Genomic DNA, 7,588 nt, shown 5'->3' with positions numbered 1-7,588 from the left:
ATTATATATGTTGTCTTCTTGGCGCATGTATGAGATGCACCCGGCTTTGTCCCTTAAAACCGGGTGTGACAGAAGTGGTATCAGAGGAAATGTTGACTGTAGGACAAAACCTAGATAGAAATGGACAAAACCCTTACCTACTTATCTTACTCTGATTCTCTCTATACTTATCTTGATCCTGTCTCACCTTCTACTGTTCTACTCTGATCATTCTTACCTTTTCTACTCTAAGACAAGATGGATTTCACACCTTGGAATCCCTACCCCTATGACATTCTTAAGAGTTAGGGAACCTAAGACAAAATCAAAACTATTTTCTATATTTAAAAAAATGTTGTTTGATTGTTCTGATGAAAAATGTCTGATTTGCTTCTTTGACTGATTGAAACATTATAGTTGGGCATCTTAGCATGTACCACCATAAGGTAATGAATTAGCTTTAGTAGGCAACACACTTAGCTCATGAATCCCCCAAAGTAACATAATTCGTAATCACCTGCCTTGTCTACAATCCTTTCTTTCTCACCCTGTATTTCTAACCCAGATGGGCGACCCCTATAGTGTTAGAAGAGAGCACTATAGACTTGATCCTTGGTATGTCATGGTTAAGAAAGGCAAAGACAGTTTATACACTGTGCTAAAGGAACCATAGAACTCACCAGTTCCAAAGGAGAAAGATTTGAAGTTGGAATTGCAGTAACTACCCGCCACCAGACTAGCGACATTCTTAGTAGATGAGAAGTTTGTTAGTGGCTACATTCGTGCGGTTAGAGATTTGTCGGTTGTCTTTCCAGAAGAGTTACCAAGGAAGCCACCAGATACGGAAGTTGAGTTTGTCATAGATCTCTTACCTGGAACTGCTCCTATTTCTAAATGGCCATGTAGGATGTCCGTAGAAGAGTTAAAGGAACTGAAGAAGCAGTTATCTGAATTACAAGAGGCTGGGTACATTCGTCCGAGTCTTCACCTTGGAGAGCACTGGTTTTGTTTGTACAGAAGAAAGATGGATTGCAAGGGTTGTGCGTGGATTAAAGGTCCCTTAATGGTGTCACTATGAAGAACAAGTATCCGTTACCCCGCATTGAGGATTTATTTGATCAGATGAGAGGTGCCAGGGTGTTCCCTAAGATTGACCTCAGATCGGGATACCATCAATGAAGATTAGACCATCGGATGTTCCCAAGACAACTGTCTCAACCCGATATGGATTATATGAGTTCACTGTTATGTCATTTGGCGGAATAGCAGTGGATCCTGCTAAAGTCAAGGCGATAGTGGCGTGGAGCATACCCACTATAGTCCCAGAGATTTGGAGTTTCTTGGGAGTTGCAGGATATTATCGGAGATTTATTGAAGGATTTTCTAAGATTGCTAAGCCTATGACCTCACTTCTAGAGAAGGGAAGAGAGTTTAAGTGGGACGAGAAGTGTCAAGTTAGCTTTGATCAATTAAAGAAGAGATTGATGTCACCACCAGTGTTGATTATGCCAGATCTACAGAAGCGATTTGATATTTATTGTGATGCATGTGGCCAAGGATTAGGATGTGTGCTCATGCAAGAAGGACATGTGATCGCCTATGCGTCTCGTCAGTTGCGGAAACATGAATTGAACTACCCCACTCATGACTTGGAGCTGGCAGCAGTTGTGCATGCACTTAAGATTTGGAGACACTACATTATGGGAACTAAGTGCTAAGTATACACGGATCATAAGAGTTTGAAGTATATATTCACTCAGAAGGATCTCAACCTTACGCAACACCGTTGGTTGGAGCTCATTAAGGATTATGATTTGGAGATTCACTATCACCCGGGCAAGGCAAATTTGGTTGCGGATGCCTTGAGTCGGGAGGAGCATGTTCACTCCGCTTTCGTCGTCCAACTACCCGATGAATTAGCAAAAGACTTTGAGAGACTCAATTTGGGAATTGTTACTCACACTGAAGGAGTTACCATTGAGTTGGAACCTACCTTGGAGCAAGAGATTCGTAAAGGTCAGGTTGGTGATGCTAAGATTCAAGAGATTAAGGATCTGATTACGGAAGGTCGAGTTCCGGAATTCACGGAGGATGAGCAAGGTACTATATGGTTCAAAGATCGGATATGTGTTCCAGAGATTGATAGCCTTCGTGAGACTATATTGAAAGAAGCTCATGATTCTGATTACTCCATCCACCCTGGAAGCACTAAGATGTATCAAGATTTGAAGCAAAAGTACTGGTGGTATGGATTGAAGAGAGATGTGGCTGCACATGTGGCTATGTGTGATGTATGCCAAAGAGTTAAGGCTGAACACCAGAGGCCAGCCAGACTACTGCACCCACTGAAGATACCTGAGTGGAAATGGGAAGAGATTGACATGGACTTCATTGTTGGATTGCCCCGCACGTCTGCTGGATATGATTCTATATGGGTGATTGTGGACAGGCTAACTAAGGTAGCCCACTTTATTCCAGTGAAGACCACGTATTCAGGAGCCAAGTTGGTAGAGTTGTACATGGCATGGATTGTATGCCTGCATGGTGTGCCAAAGAAGATTGTGTCAGACCGGGGATCACAGTTTACCTCTCGGTATTGGAAGAAGTTACACGAGTCCTTGGATACGAGATTGAATTTTAGTTCGGCTTACCATCCACAGACTGATGGGCAGACCGAGAGGACTAATCAAGTGCTAGAAGATATGTTAAGAGCTTGTGCCCTTAAGCATGGTGGCAGTTGGGAGAAGAGCTTACCCTATGCTGAGTTTTCTTATAATAATAGCTATCAGGCCAGTTTGAAGATGTCACCATTTGAAGCTCTGTATGGTAGAAAATGCAGGACTCCACTGTACTGGGATCAAACTGGAGAAAGACAATTCTTTGGACCTGAACTTATTCAAGAGGCAGAAGAACAAGTTTGTATAATTCGAGAGAATTTGAGGGTAGCTCAAACCAGGCAAAAGAGCTACGCAGATAATAGAAGAAGACCACTAGAATTTGAGCAAGGTGATCAAGTGTACCTCAAGGTATCGCCACTTCGTGGAATGAGGAGATTTAAAGTTAAGGGCAAGTTGTCCCCTCGCTATATTGGACCATTCTGAGTTTTTAGGCAAGTTGGGGAGATGGTCTATCAACTCGAGCTACCTGATAATCTATCTGATGTGCAAAATATATTCCATGTGTCTCAACTTAAGAAGTGTATCCGTGTCCTTGCGAAACAGTTACCAATGGAAGAGCTCAGTTTTCAGGGTGATTTGACTTATGCTGAGTATCCCATCAAGATTTTAGACACTTTGACTCGAGTTACAAGAAATAAGGTGATTAAGATGTGCAAGGTACAATGGAGTCACCACGGAGAAGATGAAGCTACTTGGGAGAGAGAAGAAGAGCTTCGCATAGACTTTCCCCATCTTTTCCCTAGTCCTTCCTAAATCTCGAGGACGAGATTATTTTTAAGGGGGGTAGGATTTGTAATACCCAAATAGTGAAGAGTAATAGAATGTACAGGAAATGAGAAATATAAAAGGGTCCATTTGACCACTTGTGTTGTTAATCTCATTTTTGCATAATTCAAATCATGGGATTAACCTTGGCTACCAATAAATATACTAAATAAAAGAATGGTGCATCATGTTGGAGTTCAATTGCTTGTGCATTTAATAAAATAGTAAGATGAATAAAAATATTATATTAATTTGAGATGTGGATTGAAACCCAAATAGCAATTTGGCTTGAAATAGAGAAGGAAAGAAAAGAAATGGAAAAGAAAGAGAAAGAGTATAAAATTTACATAAAACATATATAAAGATGTATCTTCAAAGTCAGTACTTTAATGGCACATTTAAAACTGACGACAAATTCATCACAAAGTTGAATTCAAAATTTAGAATCTAAAAGGAAAAGAAAGGCAAATAAAAGAAAAGGAGATGGAAAATAGAAAAACAGTACTTGGGCGAATTGTCCCCACCGGCGGCCCACTTCCCTTCTCTTCCCCCTTGGCTCCGCGGCCCGCCTAAGCCAGCAGCGCCCACCTGCGGGACCGACTGTCAACCGGGGCCCATCAGTCAGCCACTCTGGCGTTGGGCGGGGCATTTTCTCTCTTCTGTCGTGTGGTCCCCACCGGTCAGGATAGTCTCCCTCCTCTCGCGGGCGCTCTGTTCAACCTCCACGCGTGAAGACCGGGTCCGAGCGCCCGAAAGCTGGGGATAAAACTCGGACGACCTGTGGACTTCCCCTCCTCATCCGCTAATCCTCGAGCTAGATCAAGCCACGTCTTGCACCCCATACCCGCGTCCGTCGTCCCTAACCACTCAACCGTGCGCTGTTGTGGGACTTTGTTCTGCCGCCGCCGCCAAATTGGTCCACGCCGCGGCGAGTTCGGGGCCGTAGTGTTGCACCGGTGGGTTTCTGAGCGTCTACCGAAGCTAGCAGGGGCCTCCATTGGCGAAGAAAACCACCAGTGCCCCACTAATTTCTCGTCGTCGCGTCTACGCCACCGCGGATCCGCCCCATGGCGTGGCTAGGGCATCCTGCTGCATACCACGAGGTAATAGCGCCGCCAAACTCTTCACCATCATGTCCGCTTCATGTAGCCTTCCTCCGATTTGAAACTGGCACACCGTTGCGCCTGGTGCGCCCTCGCCGGCGGGAGCGCCGCCGTGGTGGCGTTTTCACCGCCATGGCTGGTGTGGTGGTGAAGAAGGGGGGGCTGATGGCCGTTGGATGGGAAAGGAGCGCTTGGGATTAGATCTAGGGGAGTAAACATCGTGCGCCGTTGATTGGCTTATCCACGGTTGTGAGTGAATCTAGGCGTACCGATTCGTTGGTTAGATCTGGGTCGTTCGTGTGGATCGAACGGCGGATGCTTAGGGCGATTATGGGCCGTAAGGTCCAGATCCAGTGGTCTGGGTTGTGTATCGGTTCAATTAATAACAGAGCAAATCTGGACCGTTCGCTTCTAATCAAACGGATCATGGTGGCCGATACCCCTACGCGATGGTCATTTTTCTAAAGAGCCCTCGGAAAAACAGAAAACAACCCGCAGTCCTTCCCTGGCTAGTCTGTGTCTTAGGATCTTTTGCGCCAACACCCCTGCGCTTTCTGGAATTTGAGGCCCAATCCAGAGAGCATTGAAAATCAGAAATTAATATCAGAAATCAATTTTTAGTGCATAAATAAATGTTAGAACTTGTTTAAATTGTAGAAAATGCATATGAACTCCAAATTTAATCATTCCAGTTCCTATAACTTTGTAATATTATTCTTTATCAAATAGTACCACTGTTTTCACATGAAATTCACATTAAAATTTATTTCTCACTTAACCCTATATTAAATGCATAAAATCTTTGGAAATTCATAACTTAAAATATATAACTCCAAATTCAATGATTCCAGTTCCTATGATTCCATTTTAATGTCTAGATTTTTACTGTATATTTTATTTACATGTTTGATGTAATGTTAATTTTTGCTATACTATGTATGTATTGTGTTGATGTGAGTAGACGAGCAAGCCACTGTGGAATCTGAGGTTCAACAAGTAGAAGTAGCTGAGCAGGAGCTCGTTGAAGGCAAGTTGTGCCCTTGATCACTCCTTTTACCCATTCATGTTCTTATTAATCATAATGATCTGCATAGGTTAATTTTGCTGGGACCCAATAGGTTACCCTAGATTTGACTATCTTCATACCTTGTTTCACCACTGGTTTTACTACTAAATTTTTGGGTAGTACATGCTATTGCTTTATGTGGATTTGGGTATAAAGATATTTATGACTCATGATTACACTTTCTATTATCTGTTCATTATTTTATGTTCATGATAAGATCATTATGTTAATGGGAACATGGAGAACCACCCGGGAAAACAGTGCTACCACAAGGGTTTAATGGGCGCCCTTGGCTGATTAACTAGGAAAGCTAGTGGAGGGCTACCTTACCCGAAAGGGGCAAGGGCAGTAGGGGAGTGGTCAGTGTAGGGAGGTCCTTGGGTTGATTTGCTGCGATGGCGGTCAGGCAAGAACCCTGCACTGGAGCTTCCTATAAACTGTAGCGGGTAGTCTGAAGCTAGTGGAACTTTGTAAAGGCCTCGTAGTGGTACCCTGCCTCGCTTCCTCGGTAGAGGTGTATGGAGTCTGATCAACTCTGTGGCAAATGGGTAACACGACTTGTGGGTAAAGATGCGCAACCTCTGCAGAGTGTAAAATTGGTATACTAGCCGTGCTCACGGTCATGAGCGGCTCAGACACTCACATGATTAATTTATGGAACTTAAACTTAATCTGTCATTTCATTGCATTTGGGATTATTTTATTATTACTTTTACTTATTATTACTATGGTTTGGTACTTACTTACACTTAGTAACTGCTAATAAAATTTTGACCAACTTATAAAAGCAATGCTCAGCTTCAGCCTCTATTTCATTGATCAGCCTTACACTTCATGAACTCCCACCTTTGGTGAGTTCATGCCACATTATTCCCCACAACTTGTTGAGCGATGAACGTATGTGAGCTCAATCTTGCTGTCTCACACCCCCCCCCCCCCCACAGGAGAAGAACAGGTGGTTCAGGAGGAGCCACAGGGCGAGGAGTTTGATCTGATCTAGGTGGCGTTTCTCAGTTGACATTGGCACCGACGATCCTTAGTTCGTTTTATATTTATCGTTTATTTTGTATTAAGTCTTCCGCTATGTAATAAATACTCTGATGTTTTATGACATTTATCTCTATATATTCTGTTATTATATATGTTGTCTTCTTGGCGCATGTATGAGATGCACCCGGCTTTGTCCCTTAAAACCGGGTGTGACATAATCAAAACCAGCATTATCCTCATCATCATCTGTAAACAAAGTAGCCTTGATTCAATGTGTCTCTAATCAATGGAGCTCCCTTGGCCGCTCATAACCGCGAACACGACTGATATATCAGTTTCATAACACTCTGCAGAGGTTGCACACTTTACCCACAAGTCATGATTCCCTCTCTAGCCCGGGCTTGCAAGACCCTTATTCACTCCCAAGGTGAATGGCCAGTGATTCACTACGAAGCCTTTACAAAGATTCCCTGAGGCTGTAACCGCCTGTTAGGTTTCCTAAATGCACCACACTCCTCCCCAAGTGGCGAACCAACCTTGGCAGAGCGAGCCGCATACACCGAGCCCCATTAACGGCACGACGGCGAAGCGAACTACACCCCAGTTCCTCTAATTATTCAGCTAAGGGCATCTCATTCCACCCTCATGGTTGCACTGTTTTCCCGGGCGGTCATCCAACGAACCAGTCCTTACAGAGAGGCAATTGAGAAACAGCTCGAGTCCCCTTAAATGCCACAAGTATATCATCATATCTAGAATAAAACCATAGTATCATCATTGTATCTCATCATCTTCATTGATTAAAGTAAAGCGCTAGCATGAAGCTAACCATAGTAACCCAAAAGGTAATCAAGGACAAGGTAAATATAAAGCTAGTCAATCCTTATGTTGTTCAAAGTATGCGAGACAGTTAATTATAAAGTAAATGAGACATAATGGGTCAGAGGACACTTGCCTTCACCAAATAGATGCTTAGGGTCTTCAATCTCGTGGAACTCGAAGAACTG

This window comes from Zea mays, chromosome 2 (genome assembly GCF_902167145.1).
Source record: "Zea mays cultivar B73 chromosome 2, Zm-B73-REFERENCE-NAM-5.0, whole genome shotgun sequence".
Taxonomy (NCBI): domain Eukaryota; kingdom Viridiplantae; phylum Streptophyta; class Magnoliopsida; order Poales; family Poaceae; genus Zea; species Zea mays.
Note: the sequence above shows the minus strand (reverse complement) of the source record.